We start from the raw sequence: 25,579 nt of genomic DNA, 5'->3' as shown, positions 1-25,579 counted from the left end.
CAAAGAAATCAATTATGTCACTGGCATAAGCACACACACAAGACAATGGAACGGAAATTGAGAGCCCAAACTAAACCCTTGCATGAACAGTCAACTAGTATTTGACAAGGGAGTCAAGAATACATAGTGGAGAAGGGTATTCTCTTGAATAACTGGGGCTGGGAAAATTGGATATACACGTGCATAAGAATAAAGCTTAGCACCTTATGTTATACCACTCCAAGAATTAACTTGAAATGGATTAAAGATGTAAATGAATAGTACGGAAACCAAATTCTTCCTCATCGTTTCAGCTCTTACTATGCCAAGACGGAGCTGTTGAGGTGGTGAAGGGCTGGGTGGAGAGTAGTCCTGGACATAGAAGACTGTGTGTGTGGAACAGACTTTCTTTAGTAGTCTGGAATTATCCCTCTGATTCTTTAAGACTAGCCACTTCCTTCCCCACATTTGCAGACACAGCTAGTACCATGCTGCCAGCAATGCACTGCTTTGCCTCCTCCAACTCTTAGAAATTCTAGGTGGGACCCAGTGGGAAGGGTGGAGTTTAGAAGCACTGATGCTGCCCTGTTGACACCAGGTGGAGAGGAAGGAGACAGGTGCCATTCGGCTTCATTGGGGTTCAGGTATGTTAGTGTTGGTGTTGGTGTTGAATTTTTCACCTTTTACCCTAACACATCTCAAAAGTTTAATTTCTGTCCTGCAGGTCCACGTGGTTTCCAGGATATTTCCTCCTTTCCCAGAAGTGCCCTCCATGTCATACCCCGTGGGCTGACATTTATCACCACCCATGGGCTTTGGACCACCCCCACCTTCTCCAAACTGGGGTCCTCTGGGACCTCACCTTCCTCCTCCACCATGTGGAAAGATGATATGACTAGTATGAGTTGACTTATAAAACACGTTGTGTCTTTTACTTGTTATGTGTTTGGAGGAGATGCATTGATGGCACCACAGGGCTTTCAGGTCAGCCTGAGTGAGGACGTTGTAAGGTTCTTCAAGTTTCTCAGGACATGCATGAAATGGGCAGTCATTTCCACATAGTGAGCTGGGCAACACGTGTCTCTGATAGAGAAGGAAAGAGGCCTTATACGTGCTGAGAGACATAGCATTCCTTGGGATGTAGCTTGTACAGAGACCATGTGCTGGGCTCTCTGAGGGATGAAACACACCCCTAACATACTTTCTAGCGAGTTGAGACCTGAGCTGCTCACAGCTGCTTGTTTAGTTACAAAAACACCTGAACCAGGGCCCTGTGAACCTTCCTCAAGGGACAGGATCAGATCTCCCTCTTGTCCTCAAGGGTCACCCGAGGCACGTGGAAAACGCTCTGTCCCTGGTAAGGGACCCGAGAGTGTGAATGAGTTGAATATAATGAAACATGTTCAGGATGGTTTGTTTTTCTTCCACACAGTCTATGCAAGTCAGAATCAACCTCCATCCGCCTCCATCCTTTATGAGACCTAAGACGTGATGCAGCTCCAATGGGAAATATCAGTTGTGTCTCTACCAAGGATGCAGAAAAAGACAAGGTAAATTCTGTTGCCAGTTTCAGTTGCAATACTTTCTGGAAACTTTTATCTGGCCTTGTTTGTTTTTTGTTTTTTTGTGGTTTTTGTTGTTGTTGTTGTTGTTGTTGTTGTTTTTGGCCTTCTGGTGTCTTTACCGTTTGATTTATGTCCTCACAAGCCTCCAGGCTTCTCCAATGTAACATCATCATGTTAGCTAGTGCCTCTGGACGCCACAAGTGCATAGAGGCTGAGGACCACGTGGCTCTCACTTAGTGTTTGTGGAAATAACTTGAGGAGGATGACACTTCACTGCACCCTCAAGTCTTCTGGAGCGTCTGACTCCTTCCACACCTTCTTTACACGGGATTATCCTGATTATTTTCATTTTTTCCTATTTCAGTGTAGGCCATGAATGTGTTCAGAATGTCTGCTATGAGCCTCATGACTGGAATTGATAAAAACTCTTTCCAACATTATATTGTGTGCTTTGTGCAGTGCTGAGTGTTCTTAGAAAAATTTCAGAATTCATTACTGGTCCTTCTGTGTTGGCAAATGTACGATAGAGAATTTCTCCAGTTGTCCCCCAGGTGGAAATACTCTGAATTTTCAGAAGCGGCATGTGTAATAAAAAATGTACGTGGAACTGCAGAGAATCAGTGATTACTTGCAGGGCCAGTACCTCACAGAGTTCTCCAGTTGTGTTTATAGGAGTAGGTTCTCTTGTGTCCCGGGAGCAGTTGTAATTGGTACTTTGTCTCATGATTCCTTATGGGAGTTTTTCACCTGAAATTGAGACATGTTTGTGTTCATTCTTTTAGGTAGAATTTCTACCTCCCTTTTACAATGGCAAAAAATAGCTCTGCAACTCATGTTGTATTTAAAAGCTGAATTACCTGTGAATTAAGATAAACATACTTGAGACCAATGAATATGCACAGGTAATGTGTTTCCCTCAGAAAACTCATATCCAGGCCCCAATGCTGGACTCCAGGAATCCCCATCTCCTCAGAGGTCTTTGTGGCCTTGCACAGAAGATGTGTTTGTAAGGGAGGGAAGCAGAGTGAGGACAGGCATGGGATCGCAGGTAGAGCTTTGACCTTGGGGTGGCCCTGGATCTCTGTGTGGTTCTGGTCATTTCTTTCATTCCTTCATGTTCTGTCTGTTCTCAATGTGCAAAGAAAAAGTCTGCAGATCTAGTGGAAGAGGACACCAGAGAGATCCTGGACACAGATGCCTGCCTCTCTGGAATACTTTCCTTTATTAGACTGGCATTACTGCCATCAATCTTCTAGAACAGGACTCCTTGGCTTTCTGCATTTTTAAACATGGGCAGTGACGTGTGGTGACAGTCGTTTTTCCTTGTGGCATCTGGTGCTTTCAGGCTATAGGTGGGACCTCATGGAAGGGTAGAGTTTTCTGACACTGATGCTCTGTTCTACTAGAACCCATGAATGAGCAAGGGGCCAGGTGCTGACACCTGCTTCATTGTGTTTCAGCTACTGTGGGTGTTCTGCTTCTGTCTGTCACACCAACACACCTGTCACTTCTGTTCTGTAGGTCCCTATGGATGCAAGAGGACCTCCTTCTTTCCCAGGTCCACCCTGCACAGATACAATTTATCACTGTTCATGGGCTCTATGGGCTACCTCCAGCTCCTTGATGGTGGGACAGGACCCACCACCTCCACCTCGACTATTTGTGAGATGAACTGTGCCGTATTAGTTGACATGTTCAGCATGTTCAGCTTCTATGTTGTTGAGTCTTTGAGAAGACGTAGAGATGGCCTCACACGCTTTGTAATGCAAGGGTGCTGCTGGATGAGGACACTGTTAAGATTCCTCAAGTTTCTCAGGACATACATATGTTGGGCTGTGTCATTTCCATTACTGAGCTGGGCTGCATATATCCTTTGTGGAGAAGGAAAGAGTCTTTTAATAGAAAAGCAGGCATATCAGTTCTGCAGATGTGCCCAGCACACAGTCCATGTCCCTGGCTCTGTGAGAGATGAGGCAAACCCTTACCATCAGGGGCTTCAACTGTCCTAATGGGGAGAGAGTCACATGCGTTAAATTACATGGAGCTTCTGGTCTACAATAATGGCAGCTCCAGTAATGGGTCCTCAAGTACAAGAGACGGAGACATGAAACTCATGGAAATGAATTGGAGACTGTGCATGAGAAGGGAGAGCTGAGATGGTACAGAGAGGAGGGTGTTGGACTCAGTGAGATGGAGTTGGAGGCCATTTGTGGCAGGGCCCACAACCTGGGCAGGGATTGTGAGCGCAGAGTGGCATCCACACAGAGCTGCTGTATGGGTTCAAGGATAGTTCATGCAGGTATCATCTCTGAAATGTCATTGTGGCCAAAGTGCACCTAGTTCATTATCTAAATAAAGACTGTTGTTTCTCTTGGAGGTTCTCCTGAAGGTTCTGGATCCTTGTGAAAGAATGCCCTGGAGATTTGTAGTTTTCCTTGGTTCTTATGGGATGCTTGTCTGCCTAAGTTTGTGTGCCTCTGTGAGACTAAATGTGATGAAAGGTTGTAGATTAGCTGTGTGGCTTCCTTGGCCTTCAGCCTGAATCAGACTCTTAGCAGGGAAATCAGGGTTGACCAGGAAACGCCCCTGCTGGAATCTTGTCACCGCACCCCTGAACCTACTGTCATGACCCTGCATGAAGGTGTACATCTCTGAAACTTCCCTCACAATTTCCAGAGGCACTGCCTGTGATCCTGCTGTCTCAGCCCTAATGCCAGCTCTCAGTGGGGCCATCTCAGAGCCTCAGCATTGTAATCTGAGAAGCAGGAACAATGTTGGTCTCTGAGGTCAGTGCGATGAAGAGGTGGTTAAGCACATAAGGAATTTGTAAAATGTATGGGATGAGTGGGCATTCACCCTTCTCAGGGTGGAAATGAATGTATCTGCACACAGAAGATCATCAACAGATGTTCATTCAGTTTCATGAAACTAAGGGTATAATGCCTGAGGTTGGGAGATTGGCAATTCCTGTTTCAAAAGATACAACAAAGACCCCTGTGTTTTTTCTATTAAAATTCAGGTCCTACTTTACAAAGAAGGAAAAGATAAGTATGAGAATGTGTATATTCAGGCATCTACATCTAAGATCTGAGGTAGACATTCAAATGCAGCCACACAAATATGTGCTCATCCAAGGCCACAGATGTATTGTAGAAGACAAAATGCATAGAGGAGAACAGAAGATCCCTTTGCAATAAGTCAAAATCACTTTGACGTAGAGGACAATCCGTTTGAAATTTGGAGAGGACACTGAACCATTACAAACCAGCTATGGTTATTATATATTTAGAGATGGTGTCTAATCTGCCCCTTGGTCTGAATGCTTTCCCTGCCCACCCTGTCCACTCCACTTTGTCCTTCCTAATGTCCCCTAATACACTTGTCACAGTTGTGTTTCCGTGTCAGCGTCAGCTTCCAGGAAAATCAACACTCATTCCCCATCAAGCGTACACTTTGGGGTTCCTGTATATGCAGTCAGCCAACACATAGTATGTACAGGATTGGTGGAAGAAGACAGATCATTCTTTGGGGTTGTAATGCCTGGAAGGGACCTATAGTTCCATCTGAGGAGTTGGATACATCCTTTAGGGAGATCTGGTGGTGGTTGTTATATCTGTAGATAGATACTCATGAGCACATGGCGTGCGTGCTAGTTGATGGGGTTCGTGCTGATGAGGAGGGCAGGTATCTGTCTCCAGGAAAGGGTCTCTTCCGATGGTGAGGAATGGATTCAGGAGACCGGTAAGGAGGCCCTGCATTAACTCAGCTCTTGTGCCCTTGTGCACCTTACCAGCTTCCCCCAATAGCACCAATCTAGGTGGCCTCAAGGGGGCAAATGGCGCAGCTTTTGTGGTGAGTCCCACATGATGTCCCACAAAGTTTCCCCTGTTGCCTTATTGAGGAATCAGGAGGGCAGAGCTCCATGGTCTGAGATAGGTTCCTTGGACACCACCCAGGAGAGTTGTGGGTAAGCATATGGCTCCTTCTACATCGGCCAAGCCTATCCACTTTGCCCCAGGCACCCCAAAACCTCTGAGCCCCTTTTTCCTCCCAGCTTAGGGAAGCAGCCAGCCCTCCAGAAGCTTTTGGGTCATGGATTAGCCACCAAGGGTAAATGTCTGGCTGTCCACATGCTGCCAGCATTGCTCTAGCAAATGTCAACATGAGCAGCTGCTGTACAGGGGATTCTCCTCCATTGTGATCAGGGCCTGGGACAAAACAAGACATGAGAGAGGGAGAGACAGGAGTGCCCTGTGCTCCTGGACAGGGCTGCATGCACAAAGCAGATATCCTGAAGCCTGGGGAGAGGTGGAGAAAGAGACAGGCAGGGAGAGAGACATTGAATTTGTGATAGGGGAATTGGGCAAGTCCTAGAGAGTGAAAGGAAGAAATAGAGAGAGATGTGGTTAGAGATAAAGAGAGACAAAGAGGAAGTACAAGGAGAAAGTAGAGACCTGGTCCAGGAATGTGGATGGGGTGAGATGGGCCAGGGGAGAGGGGATGTATGAAGTGTCTCTGAGTGCTGGGGCAGAAATGGCAGGTATCATGGGCATCAGTGTTGTGTGACTCCAAGACTCCAACATCCCTGGGGCCAAGCTTTGCAGAGGCTATTGCATTTGAAAAGATGGGTATCCCTCATTTCTCCTGGAATTGTGGGGGCACAGCCTCATGTTCTGTCATGGAGAGGGATGTCTTGAGGGAGAGTGTGCTGCTCTTTGGCAGGTAAACACTAGAGCCGCCCTGTGGGGAGGGAACCCGGACCCATCTCCCTCACTGCCCCAGGCCCTGTTGGATTTCCCCGCCGCTCCCTACCAGCTGGTCTTCCTCATGTTCTGAACCCAGGCATCAGGCATTGTGTTGCCCCCAGGTCCGGCAGTCTGGACCTGGCAGAGTTGAACTGCTGATATTGATAAAAAGTATTTGACAAGAAGGTCCATATTCTCCCTCTGGAGCTAGCGGTGTGCATCAAGATCGTGGGTTTTTATCCTCCTGTCCACTGCCAAACTGAGGATGCCAGATGGTAGGTGAACTTTTTAAAACACCATAGTCTTCTCTTACATCAAATTCAAAGACATTTTCTTGTCCCAGCTTTCTTTTAATTTTGAAGAGATGGCAATTAGTAATTGAAGGCATAATGAATGGTCCTATAGGAATTTGACCTATATGACTGATGGACATTATTTCATACATCTGTATCCCTAAAGCACATTTCATTGGAAATATTAGCCAAGGATACATACAGTAAATTCATAACAGATGTGTAGCTCCCTGTAAGTTGCATTCTGACCCTGCCACATATGTGTCATCAAAGATATTATTAGTGACTATTCATATAAGCTCTCTACATCAAGATGGTGATGTTAGAGAATCTAGTATAAATGGAATTTCACAGATTCTAAATTAGGAATGATTTTTTTAAATTTATAATGTTTCTGTTTTTCTTTTCTGGAGAGAGCCTGAGGGAGGGAGGGAGGGGGGAGAGAGCAGGAGACATGGAATCTGGGGCAAGCTCCAGGCTCTGAGCTGTCAGGACAGAACCTGACGCAGGGCTCAATCCCATGGACTGCAAGGTCATGACCTGAGGGGAAGTCGGATGCTTAACTCACTAAGCCACCCAAGCGCCCCAGGAATGATAGTTCATTGGCAAAAAAAAAAAAAAAAAAAAAAAAAAAAAAGATAATAAAGATAGCGTAAAGGATGTCAACTTTTCATTGAAATATTCTTCACACATTTGTTGTATTAGTTTTAGGCATACATTGTAGTCATTCCATATGTCTATAAATTATGTTGTACTTCAGCACAAGTGTAGCTATCCTGTGAAAGCATGCAACAATATTATTACAGGATTGACTCTATTCCATTGGCTGTCTCTTGTATCCCTGGGACTCATTCGTTCCATAGCTGGAAGCAGTTATCTCTCTCTCAAAGGTGTCAATTCTTTATCTAACCTAAATACTCTGGTGGTAAACACAATTACTTGCTCAGCATGTGTAAATTGGCGGTCTATTTTGCTGTGGACATTGCTTAAAACATTACAAATGATGTCATTATGTTAATAAATTCTGTTTCATTCTTCACTCAAAAAAAAAGGAGAAGGAAAAGATTTCTTTGTGTCCCAGGCCCTGTCACTAAGACCCTTCCCATTGTGGAGAACAGGCGGAGTTGCCCAGAGCACCTTCAGTCCCTCAGCTGAGCGACCAGTGCCTTCAACATTGCAGGAATTCCCAGGGTAGCCAGCAGAGAGAGCTCAAGCACCACAGACCCGGAGGGGCGGGCTCCTCTGCCTAGGCAGTGATGGCCAGCAGAGGGCGCACCATCGGCTTTTCTGACCCAGGGCACTTCAGAGCAGGAAGGGCTGCTGCTGCTCCCAGAGGACACAGGGCCTCTACTGCTGTCTCAGGACAGAGAGCAGAGCTGTGTTTCCAGCGGGTTCTGCCACCCGCCCCAGGGGAGACCTTGGGAGCTTTGCAGCAACTTGGCATCTCCTGCAGTCGCCAGAGAGAAGCTGCCTTGTTGTACTGAGTGCTGAGGAGGGGGCCCTGGGTGGCTTCCCTGGGCATGATGGTTGCTAAACAGCATAGGCCCTTGCATTTTCTGGGTTGTTCCCGTGTTTCCTTCCTCAACTTCCTGGACAGTATTTGAACAAGTCGTATTTTACTAAAGGACTCGTGGATTGCGGGGTTCCACGACTTCACCTCATAGATGCAGTCAATGGTTTGTTCCAGATTCAGGCTTGTTTCCGGTAAGAAACGCTGACAGAAATTCAGAAGAACGGGAGCTGCATTCCATTAGGACTTGAATACACGAAATGTTCGTCTCAGGACCTTCTAGAAGAATGAGCTGGGACCCACTTTCCGAGTCCTGCTGGAACCAGTGACCGAGGTAAGGGCACAAACTGTCCCCCACATCATGCATGCTTTTTTTAAAAAAATTTATGGTTATTTTTCCAACCTAATGAAGTGATTGAAAACTACAGAAAACCTGGTAGGTAGGTGTCTTAACCTGATGTTATCTATTACTTTAAATTGCACTTAGGAAACCTACAGTGTAATATTAGTTTCAGGCGTACAATATAGAGCAACACTTCCATGCATCACCTGGTGCTCATCCCAGGTGCACTTCTTAATCCCCAGCAGCTGTTTCATCCATTCCCCCACCTCACTGTGGAACCCCTCAGTTTGTTTTCTAGTTAAGAGTGTTTGTCACTGTCTCCTCCCCCCCCCCCCTTGTTTTGTTTCATTTTCATGTGTTAGTGAAATCATCTGGTATTTGTGTTTCTCTGACAGGCTTATTTCACCCAGCATAACATTCTCTCACTCCATCCACCTCGTGGAAAATGACAAGATTTCATGTTTTTATGGCTGAATAATATTACATTCCATATACTACATCTCAGTTTATTCATCAGTTGATGGATGCTTGGTCAGTTTCCGTAATTTGGCTTTTGTAGAAAATGCTGCTGTAAACTCATGGTGCATGTATCCCTTTGAAGAATTGTTTTTGTATTCTTTCTGTAAATACCTCGTAGTGAAATTGCTGGATCGTAACATGGTTCTATTTCCATTTTTTTTTTTTTTTGACGAATCTCCATGATGTTTTCCAGAGTGGCTGCACCAATTTGCATTCCTTCCCACAATGCAAGAGGGCTTCTCTTTCCCCACATCCTTGCCAACACCTGCTGTTTCATCATTCATTGATTTTAGTCTATTCTCACAGATGTGACGTGTTATCTCATTGTACTTTTGAATTGTATTTCCCTGAAGATGAGTAATGCTGAGCATCTTTTCATGTGTCTCTTGGCTATGTTTATGTCACCTTGGGAAAATGTCCATTCATGTCATCTGCCCATTTTTCATTGGATTTCTCATTTTTTGAGTGCTGTATAACTTTATATATTTTGGACAGTAACCCTTTATCAGATGTCATTTACAAATATTATTCTGTAGGTGTTTTAGTTTTGTTGATTATTTCCTTTGTGACAGAAGCTTTTTATTTTTATAAAGTCCCATTATTTTTGCTTGTGTTTCCCTTACCTCAGGAGATATATCTACAAAGATGTTTGTACAGCCAATGTCAAATAAGATACTGCCTGTGTTAGGTATCCTCTGGGATTTTTATGGTTTCAGGTTTCACACATAGTTCTTTATTCATGTTGGATTTATTTTTGTGTATGTTGTAAGAAAGTGGTCCGTTTGTGTTTTTGTTTTGTTTTGCAGGTTGCTGTCTAGTTTTTCCAAAACCACATGTTGAGGAGACTTTTTTTAAGTTTATGTATTTATTTTTGAGAGAGAGAGAGAGACAGAGAGAGAGAGAGAGAGAACATGCAGAAGAGGGGCAGAGAGAAATGGAGAGAGAGAATCCCACGCATGCTCTGCACTGCCCTGAGATCATGATCGGAGCTGAATCCACAGTCACACGCTGTGGAGCCACACATGTATCCCAAGAGTATCTTTTTTTCCCCCATTGGATATCCTTTCCTGCTTTGTTGAGAATTAATTGACCATATATGTATGAGTTCATGCCTGGGTTTCCATTCTATTGGTCTCTGCGTCTGTGTTTTTGTTGTGGGTGGTGGTGGTTGCCAGTACCATACTGTTCTGTTCAGTACAGCTTTGTAATATAACCTAAAGTCTAGAAGCGTGATGTCTCCAGCTTTAGTTTTGGTCTTCAATTTCTTTTGGCTGTTTGGGGTCTTTGCCACTCCATACATATTTTGGGACTATTTGTTCTAGTTCTGTGACAAATGTTTTGTTTGTGTGATAGGGATTTCATTACATGTGTAGATTGTTTTGTGGAGTGTAGACCTTTTAACAGTATTTTGTTCTTCCTATCCGTGAACATGAAATGTATTTCCTTTTCTTTGTGTCCTCTTCCATTTCTTTCATCAGTGTTTCACAGCCTTTAGAGTACAGATCTTTTACCTCTTTGGTTAGGTTTATTCCAGGTATCTTGGGGTATTTGGTGCACCTGTCAATGGGATTGATCCCTTACTTTCTCTTTCTGTTAATTCATTATTTGTCTACAGAAATGCAATAGATTTATGTACATTGATTTCTGTATATTTTGATTTGTCGAATTCATATATCAATTCTAACAATTTTGGGGGGAGTCTTTCATGTTTTCTATAGAGAGCATCATGTCATTTCCAAATAGTGAAAGTTCTATTTCTTCCTTGCCAATTTGGATGCCTCTTATTTCTTTTTGTTGTCTTATTGCTGTGGCTAAAACTTACAGTACTATGTGGGATAACAGTGGTGAGAGGGATCATCCCTGTCTTGTCCCCGACCTTGGAAGAAAAACTTTCAATTTTTCCCCATTGAGGATGAGATGAGCTGTGGGTTTTTCATAGATGACCTTTATTATGTGCAGGTAGGTTGAGTACCAATATACTTGCTAGGGGTTTTTATCGTGAATGGATGTGACATTTTGTCAAATCGTTTTCCTGCATGTCTTGAAAGCATCATATTGTTCTTATCCTTTCTTCTATTACTGTGGTGCATCATGTTGATTGATCTGTGAATGTGGAACCACCCTTGCAGTCCGGGAATATATCCCACTTGATTATGGTAAATGATTCTATTAATGTATTATTGACTTCAATTTGAAGGTATTTTGATGTGAATTTATGCATACATATTCATCGGGATATTGGTCTGTAGTTTTATTTAAAATGTTTTTAACATATTTAAAGCATTTATTTACTTAGAGACATAGAGTCCATAAAAGTGAGGGAGGGGCAGAGAGACAGGGAGAGGGAGAATCCTGGCCATGCTCCACACTGTCAGCACAGGGTCCAACGTGGGACTCGAACCCATGCGCTGCAAGATAATGTCCTAATCCAAAATTAAGATTTGGACACTAAACCCACCGAGCCACACAGGAGCCCTGGCAGTTTTCATTTTTAGTGGAGGCTTTAACTGGTTTTGGTATCAGGGTAATGATGGCCTCATAAGATGAATTTGTAAGTTTTCCTTCTTTTTTTAATTTTTTGTAATAATTCGAGAAGAATACATATTATCTCTTCCTTAAATGGATGGTAGAATTCATTAGTGAAGCCATCTGGCCCTGAACTCTTGTGTTGGGGGGAAATTTTTTTATTACTGATTTGATTTCTTTCTGTTTTCAGAGTTTATGTATCTTCCCGTTTCAGTTTTGGTAGTTTGTGTGTTTCTAGGAATTGTTCCATTTTTCTCAGAGTGTCCAATTTGTTGCATATAGATTTTCATAATATTATCTTCTAACTGTATTTTTGTGGCGTTGACTGTTATTTCTCCTGTGTTATTTGTGATTTTATTTACTTGAGTCCTTTCCTTCTTCTTTGTGAAAACTCTGCCTAGGAGGTTTTCATGTTGATTACTGTTTTCAAGGAACCAGCCCCTGGTTTCATTGATTTGGTCTAGTGTCTTTTTGGTTTCTATATTCCTTATTTCTGCCTTAATCTCTATTATTTCCTTCCTTCGGCTGTTCTTCTCATTCCTTTAGTTATAAGTTAGGATTGTTTGGGATTTTTCTTGCTCTTTATGGTAGGCTTGTACTGCTATATACTTCCATCATAGACTGCTTCTGCCTCATTCCAAATATTTTTACCAGTGTATTTTCATTTTCATTAGTTTCAGTGTATTTTCTCATTGATTTCCTGTTTGACCCATTCATTTGGTAGCATGTTATTTAACCTCCCTTTATTTGTGGCCTTTCCCCCTTAGTGTGTGTGTGTGTGTGTGTGTGTGTGTGTGTGTGTGTGCGCGCACGTGCACGTGTGGTTAACTTCAAGTTTCTTAGCTTTGTGGTCAGAAAAAAATGCTTGGTCTGATCTCTGTCTTTGGGTACCTGTTGAGGCCTGCTTTGTGACCTAGAATGTGATCAATTATGGAGAATGCCCCATGTGCACTTGAAAAGAATGTGTACTCTGTCATTTTAGTATGGAGTGTTCTGAATATATCTGTTAAACCCATCTGGTCCAGTGTGTGATTCAAAGCCATTGTTTCCTTGTTGATTTTCTGTTTACAGGTTCTGTCCATCGATGTGAGTTATGTGTTAAAATCCTCTAATATCGTTATATTATTATAAATGAGTTCTTTTATGGTTGTTGTTAAATGTTTTATATACTTGGTGGTTGCATGTTGGGGGCATCAAAATTTACAATCATTGGATCTTCTTGTTTGGTTGTCCCCTTTAGTATGAGATAGTGTTCGTCTTCATCTCTTGTTACAGCTTTATTTATTTTTTAAATTTAAGTCTTAGTTGACATACAGTGCATTCTCGGATTCGTGAGTAGAATTCAGTGATTCATCCCTTACATACAACACCCAGTGCTCATCACAACAAGTGCTCTTCTTAATACAGGTCCCCCATCTAGCCCAGAGCTGACCCATCTCCCTCCATGAACCTTCACTTTTTTTTCTCTATCATTAAGAGACACATGTGGTTTGTTACCACTCTTCTCTTTTCCTGCCCCCTTCCCATGTTTTCATCTGTTTTGTTTCTTCAATTCCACATGAGTGAAATCATATATTTGTCTTTCTCTGATTGACATATTTCACTTAGCATAACACATTCTAGATCCATCCACATCGTTGCAAATGGCAGGATTTCATTCTTTTTGAAGCTGAGACATATTTGATTGTATATACATATGTATGTATGTATGTATGAATACACACACACACACACACACACACACACACACGCGTATACATGAATACACAGACACACACATACACAGACCCCACAACTTCTTTATACCTTCATCACTTGATGGATACTTGGGCTTTCTCCATAATTTAGCTACTGTTGATAAAGCTGCTATAAATATTGGGTGCATGCAATTTTACTACTAGGTATTGACCTAAAGGGTACCAAACTACAGTCTCGATTTTAAAGTTTTTTTGCCCGATATAAGTATTGGTACTGGGTTTCTTTTGATATTATTGGCATGATAAATGTTTTTTCATTCCCTCAATTCTCAATGTAAATCTGCAGGTGACTTAAGTCCAAATAAGGCTTTGTAGGCAGCACCTAGATAGGCCTTGTTTTTTTGTTTGTTTGTTTGTTTTATTTTTCTCTCTTTTTTTTTTTTTTTTGTCCATTCTGTCCCCCATCCAATGTCTTTTGATTGGAGCATTTAGTCGATTTACATTAGAGTAATTATTGATAGGTATATATTTAGTGCCCTACTAGTTGTTTTACCATTGTATCTTGATGTTTTCTCTGATCCTTTCTTGTCTGTAACAATTTTGGTCTTTCATTTCCACTAAAAGAGCCCGATTTATATATTCTTTTCTTTTGACTGGTAGTATATTTCTTTACTTATTTTTAATATTTTTTTCATTTTTAAAATTTAAACCCAAGTTAGTTACCTTATAGTGGAATACAGTTTCAGGATTAGAATTTAGTGATCTGTCAATTACAAAGATATATCCAGTACTCATCCCAAGTGCTGTCTCTAATGCCCATCACCCATTTAGCCCATACCCCTATTCAGTAACCCTCCAGGAACCCTGAGCTTCTTCCCTCTATTTAACGGTGTCTTATCGTTTGACTCCATCTCTGTTTGTATCTTATTTTTGCTTTCCTTTCACTACGTTTTTCAGTGTTATGAATTCTCTCCTCTGTGGAATTTAATATGATGTGTGTCTTTTTCTAGCAGTTATTGGGTGGACTCTTTAGGGTTTTCTATATACAGTGTCATGTAATCTGCAAATCGTTTCATTTCGTTTGTCTGCTGGCTGTGGCTAGGACTTCCAGTAATTTGTGTACTAGAAGTGGTAAGAGTAAACATCTTTGTCTTCTTCATGACCTTACAGGAAAAGCTCTCAGATTTTCCCCATTAAGGTTGATTATAACTGCAGGGTTTTCATAGACAACCTTTATGACGTTAATGTATGTTTCCTGTAAACCTACTTTAGGGGGTTACATGCATGAACGGATTTTGTACTTTGGCAAATGTTCCTTTCCGCATGTATTGAAATGACTGTATGCTTCTTTTCTTTTAACGTGTATTAATTTTGAGAGAGGCAGAGCGTGAGCAGGGGAGGGGCAGAGAGGGAGGGAGACATAGAATTCGAAGGAGGCTCTTGGATCTGAGCTTTCAGCACAGAGTCTGACGCGGGACATGAACTCAGGAATCATGAAGTCATGACCCGAGCTGATTTCAGACTGTTAAAGGATGAGCCACCCAGATGCCCCGATCATCTGGTTCTTATCCTTTCTCCTGTTGATGTATTGTATCACATTGATTGATTTGCGAATATTGAACCACCTTTGTGGCTTGGGAATAAATCCCACTTAATTGTGGGATATATTTACAGTTGTTATATCTTCTTTTTGGATTGTACCATTTACTGTTATAGACTGTCCTCCTCTGTCTCGTGTTATGTACTTTTCTCAAGTGTATTTTTTTCTGATACAAGTGTTGTTACTCCAGCTTTCTTTTGACATTCATTTGTATGATGTTTATCCTATCATTCTTGAGGTGTAAAGTGGGTCACTTGTAGGCATCTGAATCTGTTTTGTTTTTTCATCCATTCTTACTCCCTACATCTCTAGATTGGAGCATTCACTCCATTTCCCTCAAAAATGATTGATATGTATATATGTATTGTCATTTTATTGCCTGTTTTGTTGTGGTTTCTATTGATTTTCTCTGATCCTTTCCTGCCTTTCTTTCATGTATTGCTTATTTTCTTTAGTGATATATTTTTATTTCTTTATCTCTATTCTTAGCGTATTTATGACTGGTTTTAGGATATGGCTACTGTTAGGTGTTTATAGAACCTCTTCTGCATTTAGCAGTTTGTATTAAGTTGATGGTCATTTACCTTTGAACCCATTACTTTCTCCTCCCTAGGTTTTTGGCAGATGTTATTATATTTCAAATCCATTTCTCTGAGTACTTTAACTGATGTTTTTTTCCAGAAATGTTCATTTTTTACTTGAATTGTGTCTTCTACTTCTATACTGTCACTGTTTGTCTCCCCTTTCCACTCAAAGAATCCCTCTTAATATTTCTTGCAGGACTGGTTTAGTGGTACAAACTCCTTTAGTTTTTGTTTGGGGAAGTCTGTGTCTGCTTCATCCTGAAAGATAGCCTTGCTGAATAGAGTATTCTTGGCTGCTGATTTTTCCATTCAGCACTTTGAATATGTGATGTCACTCACTTCTGGCTTGCCAAGTTTCTGTTCAGAAATATGTAGCAAGCCTTATGGGTCTTCCCTTCTAAGTTAAGGACTGTTTTGCTGCTTTTACAAGTTTTTCTTCATTCTCACCCTAATTTGCAAGTTTGCTTACAATAGGTTTGTGTGTTGGCCTGATTTTGATGGGAGTTCTCTAGTCTCCTGGATGTGGATGTTTGTTTCCCTCCCCCAATTAGGGAAGTTTTCAGCTATTGTTTCCTCAAATAAATTTTCTTCCCCGTGTTCTCTTCCTTCTGGACACCTACAATATGAATATTATTATATTTCCTGTAGTCACTGAGTTCCCTTAGTCTCATCTCACGTTGCAGAATTCTGTTCTCTCTCTTTGGTTCAGTGTGACTAATTTCCATCACTCAGTCTTCGAGGTCACTAGTTTCTTCGGCTGCTTCTTCCATCCCTCTGTTGTTTCCAGCAAGCATGTTTCTCCTTGATTGTGTCCTCAGTGTCTAACTATGTTATATCTTACCTCTGTCAGGGGTCTCACTCTTCTACTCATTCCACAACTCCAGTGAGTATCCTTATGATCATTGCTTTAAATTCTGTATCAGGTATGTTACTTATATCTCTTTGGCTTAGATCTCTGGCTGTGGCTTTGACTAGGTCTTTCACTGTAGATAAACATCTCTGTGTATCCATTTTGTCTGGCTCTCTGGCTCTATTTCCCTGTGTTAAGAAAGTCAGCTGTGCCTTCTGATCTTGAAATTAATGCCGTTATGAAAAGGGGGTCCTGGAGTCCTCAGCAGTGCACGTCTCCGTTTATAGGCCCTGCACCTTCAGGAGGATATCGTATGGGTATTGCTCACTCCCTGCTGTTGTGTCTGGGTTACTTTTCCTTTCAGTACAGGGGTCTGCACTGATTGTGTGCCTATTGTGGGCTCTGCTTGCTCTCAGTGGTGTCAGTGGGACCCAGGCAGGCCAGCTGAGTCAAGAATCAGCAGGAATACATGTGTCTCCTGTGGCCTAAGCATTGTGTCGAATGCCATGTTTACGTTGCCTCTCTACACAAGCAGGGACCTGGCTATCACTCATCCTCCTGGATCACCCAGTGCTGGGTCAGCTGACCTCCAAATACCAGGATCTAAACTCAAGGGAATTCAGCCCCCCTGGGTTTTAATGCCCAAGGTTGTGGAGATTAGTCTTCCCTGTGTCGCTCCCTGGTGTGAGGGCTCACTTTTTCTGCCCCTTCTGCAGGCAGACAGCCTCCACCTTTCTAACCTTTCTGATGCAGCTTCTCTCTATTTAGGTGTGGAGTTTCTTCTGCCAGTCGTTGGATCCCTCTCTGGTTCATGGACTTGGATGTTCTGCAGTTGAGAACATGGGACTGGGTGAGCTCAGGGTCTGCTTACTCTGCTATTATTAATTTTTTAAATGTCTTATTATTTTGGATTTTTGAGACACGGGCTGACTCATATCACCAGTGCAGTTCAGGATTAGAAAGGAACGTTCCCACATTTGCTTCTAGTATTTTGTGCTTTGAAACTCTCTTTAATGAGGTATAATTTACATATAACAAAGAGCCTCAATTTAAAGGGTATAATTTGATGAGACTTGATCTCATGGATACAGCACCATGAAGTCCTATGGTTGCTCTCTAAACCTTAAATCATGATCCCTTTGTGTCTAGAGCTAATGTTGCTTTTGGAGTAAGGACTTTTTTTTTTTTTTTTAACGTTTTCAGATATGGGCCAGGTGTCTGAATGCCTGCACTAGGGTACCTACCTCCTTTTCGGATAGACTGTATTCCCGTAAGTATTGCCGTCGCTCTACCTTTGGACTTTATCCTGCCTTGTATCTTTCAGTCTGTTCACTTAATTTTGTTGGAGTACTTTAATGCTGAGGGATGCATAGTTGGATTGATTTTCACTAAATCGTACGAGCTGCAGTTCCAATCGTGACAGAAAGCACGTGTGTCCTGTGTTAGGTACTCAAGAGCAAGGCAGATACCCTGGGCACTTGAGCTGAGTATGTCACTCGGTGTTTTGCCAGCCCTCTTCCCTTCCGTGGGAGACAAGGGTCTCGTTTTGGTCACAGAGAAATGTAGGTGAAGTCAGCAGAGAAGGGTCCCTTCTCTTCTCTTCCGTTTGTCTCTCAAACTCCCTGTCACTACCTTCTGCCTGGCCCTTTCCCTGACTCAATCCCCCAGGCCCACTGGTCCATTCCAGCCAAGATAAGGGTGTCCTCCAGCTGCTGGCCTCGGCTCTGCCATCACTCAGTGAGGAAACTACAGGAGGATTATGTAGTTCATGGGTCTGATCAAGAAATCTCTGCTCCTTAGAGTCCTCCTACACGTGGTGCTGTTTGTGGAGACCTGGCATCCTGGGCGTGGGTCTGACCCTCACTCCTCTCTACAGTCTTCTCCACCATTAGCTCTCAGCCATTTCCTAAGGACAGATACTTGTCTGACCCCAAGGCACCATGGAGTCAGGGAATATTTCTAAAATAATTGAGCATAAGCACCCCATCCATCTAGATATAGGTAGTTCCCATCACCCCGGAAAACTCCCTCAGGTTCCCCTGAGCTGAGTTGTTAACAGTCTTAGTTTAATGAACTCCCGTGACCATCTGTTTTGGAGGATCATTGTGTGGAGATATCTTAATGGAAACTGTGAGAGGTGTGAGGGGACACTTCCCAGAGATTTTGCAGATGCTTTCTGCACTGAATGTCTTCTTTTTCTCTTGTTCTTGGAAACAAATGTTATCCCTGTTTTCACAGATACCACAGCTGAGGCTCTGTGTAGGTCCCACTGAGAACTGGTATTAGGGCTGAGACAGCAGGAACACAGGCAAAGCGTCATAATATTGTGAGAGAAGTTTGAGGAGATGCAAGGCTGCAGTCAGGGTGATGACAGGGGTCCAGTAGTGGTGGCATCTGGCCAGCCCTGAATTGTAGGATGACTCAGCTGATCTAGACTCTATCCACTTTTAGTCTCACTGAGGGATATGAACTTGGGCATACAGCATTTTCATTAGACCAAGTTAAACTCCCCATATCTCCAGGGCTCTTTTCCCCCCCACAAATACCAGAAGCTTCAGGAAAATCCAGGGAGACAACAATCTTTTTAGATGATTACCTGTGTGCACTTTGGCAACACACTGACATTTTGGAGACGAACGGTGCATTGTGCACCGAGAGCGATCCCACATAGCAGCTCCGTATGGACCTCACACTCCCTGCTCAGGCTGTGGCCAGGAATGACCTCCAACTGCATCTCACTGACCCCAACACCCTCCCCTCTGCACCTCCTCAAGCTCTGCTTACTGTGCTCAACTTCCCTTCTATTCCTGTATGATTCAAGGTTCCCCCGTTTTTGCCCTGGATCCTTCACTGGTGTTTCCATTTTGGTGATTACAAGGTCTGAACCATTTAATGAATGTCCCTCTTTCACACAGGACACTTGATGCTCTAAAAGTTAGAGAACCCAACACATTGTGTCTCCAACATACGCCCCAGTACTGCGGCTATGTCTGCTTTTGTGTAAAAAATCCTCTTTCATTTGACAAGAGAAACGTATAGCTCACTGTATTACATGGACATGACACTGCCCATTGTATGTATGTCCTGAGAAACTTGAGATATGCTACAGTGTCCTCAGGCAGTTTGTAGTTGGATTGCCAAGACTCACAACCGTCTCTACATCATTGCCACAAAGTCAATCATGAGGAAGATGAATATACACTCAGCCAGTTCAGGTCATCTTAACAAATAGAGTAGGTGGAGGAGGGGGATGTGGCCTATAGCCCATGACTGGTGGTGAAGGGTGGTCCACGGGGCACAGCCTGCAAGGCAATCCTGGGAAAGGACCAGGACTCTTGCATACAAAATAGCCTGTGGAAAAGAAATGAGAGGTATGTTCATAGGACAGAACAGAGCACCAACACCAGCAAAAAGCAGAAACCCAAAGCAGCAGTGCGCATATCCTACTAGCTTCCCCACCACCAGGCTCCAAGAGGGCAACATCAGCGCCAAAATCTCTACCCACACTTTGGGTTCGGGAATGGATGTGATTGGGATCAACTAGTGTCCCCACGTGTCTGGAAACATAGAAACAGCAAGGGCCCTTTTTCTCCAAGATTTATAGACTGAATACCAAATTAAAAAGGTAGCATATTCCAGCTAGGAAGACATCTGTGTCCAGGATCACTCTCCCCCCTTCATCCCCCTCACCACAAGGGCTGTTTATTGTGTATATGAAGAACTACAGAATGAGAAGGAATGACAATACCAGTGTCCACACATGGAATCATATCCCTCATGGCTCAAAGCTCTGCCTCTAAGCCCCTGCCTGTGCCCAATCTACTTCTGTCCCGACAATGGGGTCTCCTCCTCTCTGGAAGTGCTATCCATGGGCACAGAGACACATGGGGAGATGGGGATCCTGAGGACCTGCAGAGGACCTGGGAAAGTGTGCTCTTAGAGAAACAGGTAACCTATACCTGTTAGTTGGGTTCAGCTAAGTTATTTTACTTCGGAGGGACTTCTCAGCTTAAGTGCAGTACACTTTGCAGGGTAATTGTGTCCTCTGGAAAAATGAGCTGAAATTCTAAAAGACAAAATTAACACAAATGCACTTTGATGTCTGGTGTAAGTTTCCATGTTTTAGCTGTACCTGTGACACAGGACACGAGAGAATGTGCTCATGTGAACACAAGTGAAGGACACCGTGGGGACTTGCCACACAGGTAATTTTGGATTTTTTCTCTTCACAACTTAAGTTCCAGTGCATGTTTTCCATGACCGATATGCCACCTCTTATAGTTCAGAGATTTGTGCCCAGGGCACACCTGAAGGGACTCTGGACAGCATGTTTACCAAAATGCTGATGGGTATGAAATTTACATTCTAAAGGACACATACAAAAATATAAGTTGGAGTGAAGGCAGTTCGCATTTTCAAATTGTAACGATACCCACAGATTTTTCTGAGCACGTTAAAATCCTCAATAGAAGGAAACAGGAGAGGAAGACACAGCAAGAGCAAAGATTCCACATTGAGGAGATCCACAAAGAATGAGGCAAGGTAGGAGACTTCCAAGTGGAGTGTGGTGTCATCCTCCTTGATTTATTCCAGGAACACATTAGAAAAGCCCTATGGCCCCCACCTTTAGGCATGCTTAGCGGCTCAAGTTACCACAAACAGATGCCAGCTGGGAAACAGGGAAGCCCGTAGACTCGGCAGTAAATGTTTTGCATTTGGGGGGGAAAAAAACAGCAGACAGACCATACGACACACAAACCAGAGACAATGGCAGGAGAGTGTCCTGTACAGGCGGTCCGTAAAGACTTAGAACTGAAAATGGCCACAGCATTTACTTTGTGTTTCTCGGCAGTTTTGGCAGAGCCAGTGTCGATGTCACTCTTGGTTGTGACACCTACTTCTGGACCTGCAAAAAATCCTGGAAGGGATGGAGGTTTATTCTGATTTGAGTCCACTGTTTGGAGATCAAAAACAAAAGACCCTCCCCTGATACTTCCGACAACTTAAACTCTTTGCCCCAGTGAGATCCCAAATTACATGCACAGGGTGTCCCACATGCCTCCAGTGATCCCCAAGAAGAACTTGAAGAACCATCCCTTATAACTTAATGAAGACTCCTAAAAGCCCTGACTCAGATGTATTCATCACTCATCGAACAACTATGGATGGCTGGGGGCACAACTAAATGGACATACATTACGTTGTGCCTCATGCCTCACAGATCCCAGCACGTGGACTGTGTACAGGGCATTTCTGCTGAAGCGCTATGTCTGATTTTCTGCATACGGCCCCATTCCTTCTCTATAAGAGACACCTGTACCAACCCATGGTGGGGGAAAAGACGAAGATGAGATCCTGAGCAACTTGAGGATTGTGGTGACACATTCCCCTTGCATCACAATGGTCTGTGGTACCGCTTCTGCACCTTGGCCCAGGACCTAACAGCAACAAAATAAGGTGAGTGTGTTTTACAAGTCAACTCCTAGTGCTCAGATCATCTTACCAAGTGTTGCAGGTGGAGGGGTTCCGGGTGGCCTCAGGGCCACTAAGGTTCAGGAGGTGGACGTGCCTAATAGTCCATGGGGTGGGGCGTCTCCAGGGTAGGGCATGCAGAATCGTCCAGTTAACGGAGGAGGTCCCCAGGATCCAGACTGCCCTGCAGAACAGAAGTGACAGCTACATCCATATGCCAGACAAGAGAACCAATACCAAAAGCAGCTGTAACCCAGAGAAGAGTGTGTCAGCACCTGCCACCTTCTCTGCCACCAGGATCCAAGAGAGTAGCATCAGTACCTGAAAACTCTGTCCCTGCCACTGGATAGCACCTACAGCTTGGGGTAGTAGATGCAAGAGGTTAACCTACTGCCACCACACATCACTGCCCACGTCTGTGGAAGAAAATGGCAACGGTCCTGTCCTAACGGGTTAACAGAAGTAATTACAGATTAATGAAGTAGCATTCTCCAGACAGGCAGCCATCGATGTCCAGGTTCACCCTGCATCCCTCCTCTATGCCAACTCCAGATGCTCTGCTTTTGCTATATTAAGAACACAAAAAAATGAGTGGGAATAAATGGCTCATATTCTGCTCATGGAATCACAGCCACTCCTGGCAAAATATTCTGCAGCCGGACCCTCACTGTGCCTCCTCTGCTCCTCTCCCTGAGAAAGGAGTCTTCCCTCTTGAAGTGTTGTCAAAGGCCTCAGAGACCTCTGGGCAGTGGAGGATGCCTGGAATCTTGCAGGGGAAGGAGAGTCTTCTGTGAAGAACGAGTTACTTGTGGTGAATGTCTACAAAGCTCAGATGTGTTCATCTTAATTCATAGGGAATTCTGACTTTAAGCATACGACAGGACACAGAGTCATTATGTGCAATGGAAAAAAAGAGGGAGAATTTCACATAACAGATTTCATGCAAGTGTTTTGGTATAAACCTGGTATGTGTCATGAGACTATATCAGCTCTAACAGTGACTGGGGACACAACCAGCAACTGCTCATAGAAACACAATTGAAGGACACAGTGTTCAAATTGTTTTTACCTAAGGTATAGCTGGAGGATTCCAGACAAGTCATTTACCGACAAAGACGGTAAGGTGATGAGTGATGCTATTGGCTTTCTCTGTGACCACTCTAAATGGCACAGGGCACATAATAGAAAGTTGGAGTCATGATGTCGTTTCTAACAGGTTCATCTCCTAGCCAGAATCAAGAAAGGAAGACACAGCAGCCACACTGTTCCCACAGAGGTGAGGTCTGGAAAGGATCACCCAGGCCGGGAGACATCTGTTTGGAGTGTGCAGTCATCCTCCTCTCATTATTTCCTGAAACTCACGGAAAAACCTTAAGGTACTCAGTCTCTAAGCGCTTTTGGCTTCTAAACTTACCACAGAAAGCTGACAGACTAAAAATTGAGAAGCAACAAACAGACATATCACACAACACGCAAAACGAGACAAGGCCGGGAGAGCATACTGTACATAAAGATGAGGGTTTCCCAAAAGAGTTACAACTGAGCATGGCCCCGGCATTTACCTTGCCCTTGTCTGCATTCTTGGTACAGCCAGAGCCGCTGTAACTCACAGAGGTTTCAGCAGTTTCTTGATCTACTAAAGACCCTAGAAGGGACAGAGGTTTATTCTGCTTTCAGAGGACTGTGCATAATGAAAACAATCCCTCAACTCATTCCTCAAATATCTTAAACTTTTCCCTACAGTCAGGTCCCTCACCAGAGGCAGAGGGTATCCCAAATGCCTCAGGTGACCCCCAAGGTTAAGGGGGAGAACCATCCCCTCACCTTGATAAAGACCTCACGGTGCCCTAGTTCATGTTGTTTCATAATTAATCACATAACTGTGGACAGGTCAGGCGCAAATAGCAATTTAGAATTCACCAGTAAAACAGTTTTCTCAGTATACATCATGGGAAATCACGATTTCATTACAGATCAGGAATTAGTCTGAGGATGCTTGGATTCAGCATCCGACTCTTAATTTTGGCTCAGGTCACGATCTCACAACTTGTGAATTCAAGATCAGCGTTGGGTTCCTCACTGACAGTGTGACGCCTGCTTGGCATTCTGTCTATGCGTCTCTCAAAATAAATAAACTTAACAAAAAAGAATAACATTGAGAACACTGGTTTGGTGTATAGCCTCAATGAGTCCTCAAGAAGGGTGCATTTCTTCAGGCAAATTGTTCAATCTCCCAGCTTATCTACAAGCTGCCTTCCACATGAGAGCAGTTAGTATATAAGGAAAGACTAATTTGACACTATTGAGAAAAGGAAAACTGTCAGAAGTTAGCAGTGAAGCTGCAGAGTTGCACTGATACCATCAGAGGACTAAGCTAAGCTTTATGGAACTTGAGTGGACGGATGTAGGGCTACAGTTCCCAAAACAAACCAAAAGAAAGACTTTTCAAACTAGTGAATAAATGACCTTCTCCTCAAATAAACTAAAGTCTTCACATTGTGTCCGGGTGGGAAGAAAGTTTCCAGGCTCTTCAGACAGGGGGATGCTAGAGGAGGTGGGAGGGTCACCGTCAGAGGAGGGGCATGAGCTCCACCAGTCACAGGGACAAGTGCCTCATTGTCTGCGGCACCAGAGGAGAACACCCTTCTGTCACCCCTTCAGACCACCTGCCGTCCTTAGTGCGTGTGATTCTTTCCAGACCACACAGGAACAGGCTGCACAGCAGAAATTGGACTGCAGCACATCACAACGTGCTCCTTACCTTGCCTTGGAGGGTTCTTGCAGTGATTGGTTTCTGCCTCGTGTATCCCTCAGGCAGCCTCTTTGCTTCCATCCCTTCCAGTCTTGGATACAGAAAAATAATGGACTTCTATAAGAGTTGCAACACCACGTCGTCTACTAGACAACTAACAGTGCAGGCGTCATCCCTGGAAACACCCATAAAAACGCAAGTCAAATGACCACACCTGTATTTCAAGTAAGCGACCTCCCTGCCCTGCTCCGCCATCTCCCTGTCCCAGATCTGAGTCTTGATCTGGGGGAGAAAAAACACATCCACCTTCAGTCGGAAGGTGGTGCCACACTGTGCACCAAAGAAAGAGGAGGAAACAAGAAAACACTTACCTAGTTGTCCTGAGCATTCTTCTCGTGAACTGCAAGCGGAAAAAGCCAACAAGGAAAAGCCCGTGGTTAGGGATTCCAAGGGCCACTACACTCACCCGCGTGAGGTGCTAAGGGTTCAGTATGTCAGGCAGAACTCAGGTTACCTGGTATCTAAAGGTGAGCTCTGCCTGCTGCAGCTGTTCCCGTGTTTGTTCAATTTGTTGCCTGTGAGTTACAATTGCTCTTGTCAGATAAGGCCCAATATTGGGTATGATTTTAAATAAGCTGCCCACGTTCCCACCAACCTCATATCTGTCCCCTGATACAATTTATTCTTACACATGAAACACTTTGCCCATGATTATCAATGTACAGTAGGATCAAAGCTATTGTCACATCCTTTCCTTACTCATTATCCCATGCCTGTAGGGTTCAGAGTTCATAGAATTCCTTCCCATTTTCAATCTTTCTCTAACTCATCATGTGACAAGTGTCTTTTATCATAAAGATCTATTCTTCTATAACTTATATCCTCACCATGTTTCCCAGGGTTGCAAAGACGAGGGCCATGAAATGGCACTACCACGTTGATGGGTATGATTCATTGTACGACACACTGCTTTCCTACAGATGACGACAATTGACACCACCCCCGAGGAATGTTAGCATGGACAAAGTTTCCACACAGTCTGGTCACTACTTGAGATCTGCAAATGTTTAGAAACTTAATTATTTTATTCTTTCTAAAACTTACCTTTTTTATCTGTTAATACTCTATGCATATGTTGACTTTA

General features: G+C 43.5%; 1 long non-coding RNA gene across 4 annotated transcripts; it reads left to right on the top strand.

Moving 5' to 3' along the window:
• LOC123383683 lies at positions 1-25,470 on the top strand. Of its 4 annotated transcripts, none has more exons than XR_006593622.1 (6): positions 1-1,529; positions 8,270-8,426; positions 16,980-17,061; positions 17,415-17,481; positions 20,324-20,416; positions 25,335-25,470. It is a non-coding gene; the product is annotated as an uncharacterized LOC123383683 (long non-coding RNA). The 4 variants fall into 4 exon arrangements; XR_006593624.1 differs by lacking the exon at positions 25,335-25,470 and adding an exon at positions 22,900-23,399; XR_006593623.1 differs by lacking the exons at positions 16,980-17,061; positions 17,415-17,481 and having other exon boundaries at positions 20,338-20,416.
• Positions 25,471-25,579: the final 109 nt, after the last annotated feature.

Source organism: Felis catus (genome assembly GCF_018350175.1).
Source record: "Felis catus isolate Fca126 chromosome X unlocalized genomic scaffold, F.catus_Fca126_mat1.0 chrX_random_Un_scaffold_71, whole genome shotgun sequence".
Classification (NCBI taxonomy): domain Eukaryota; kingdom Metazoa; phylum Chordata; class Mammalia; order Carnivora; family Felidae; genus Felis; species Felis catus.
This window is presented reverse-complemented; position numbering and strand designations above follow the sequence as displayed.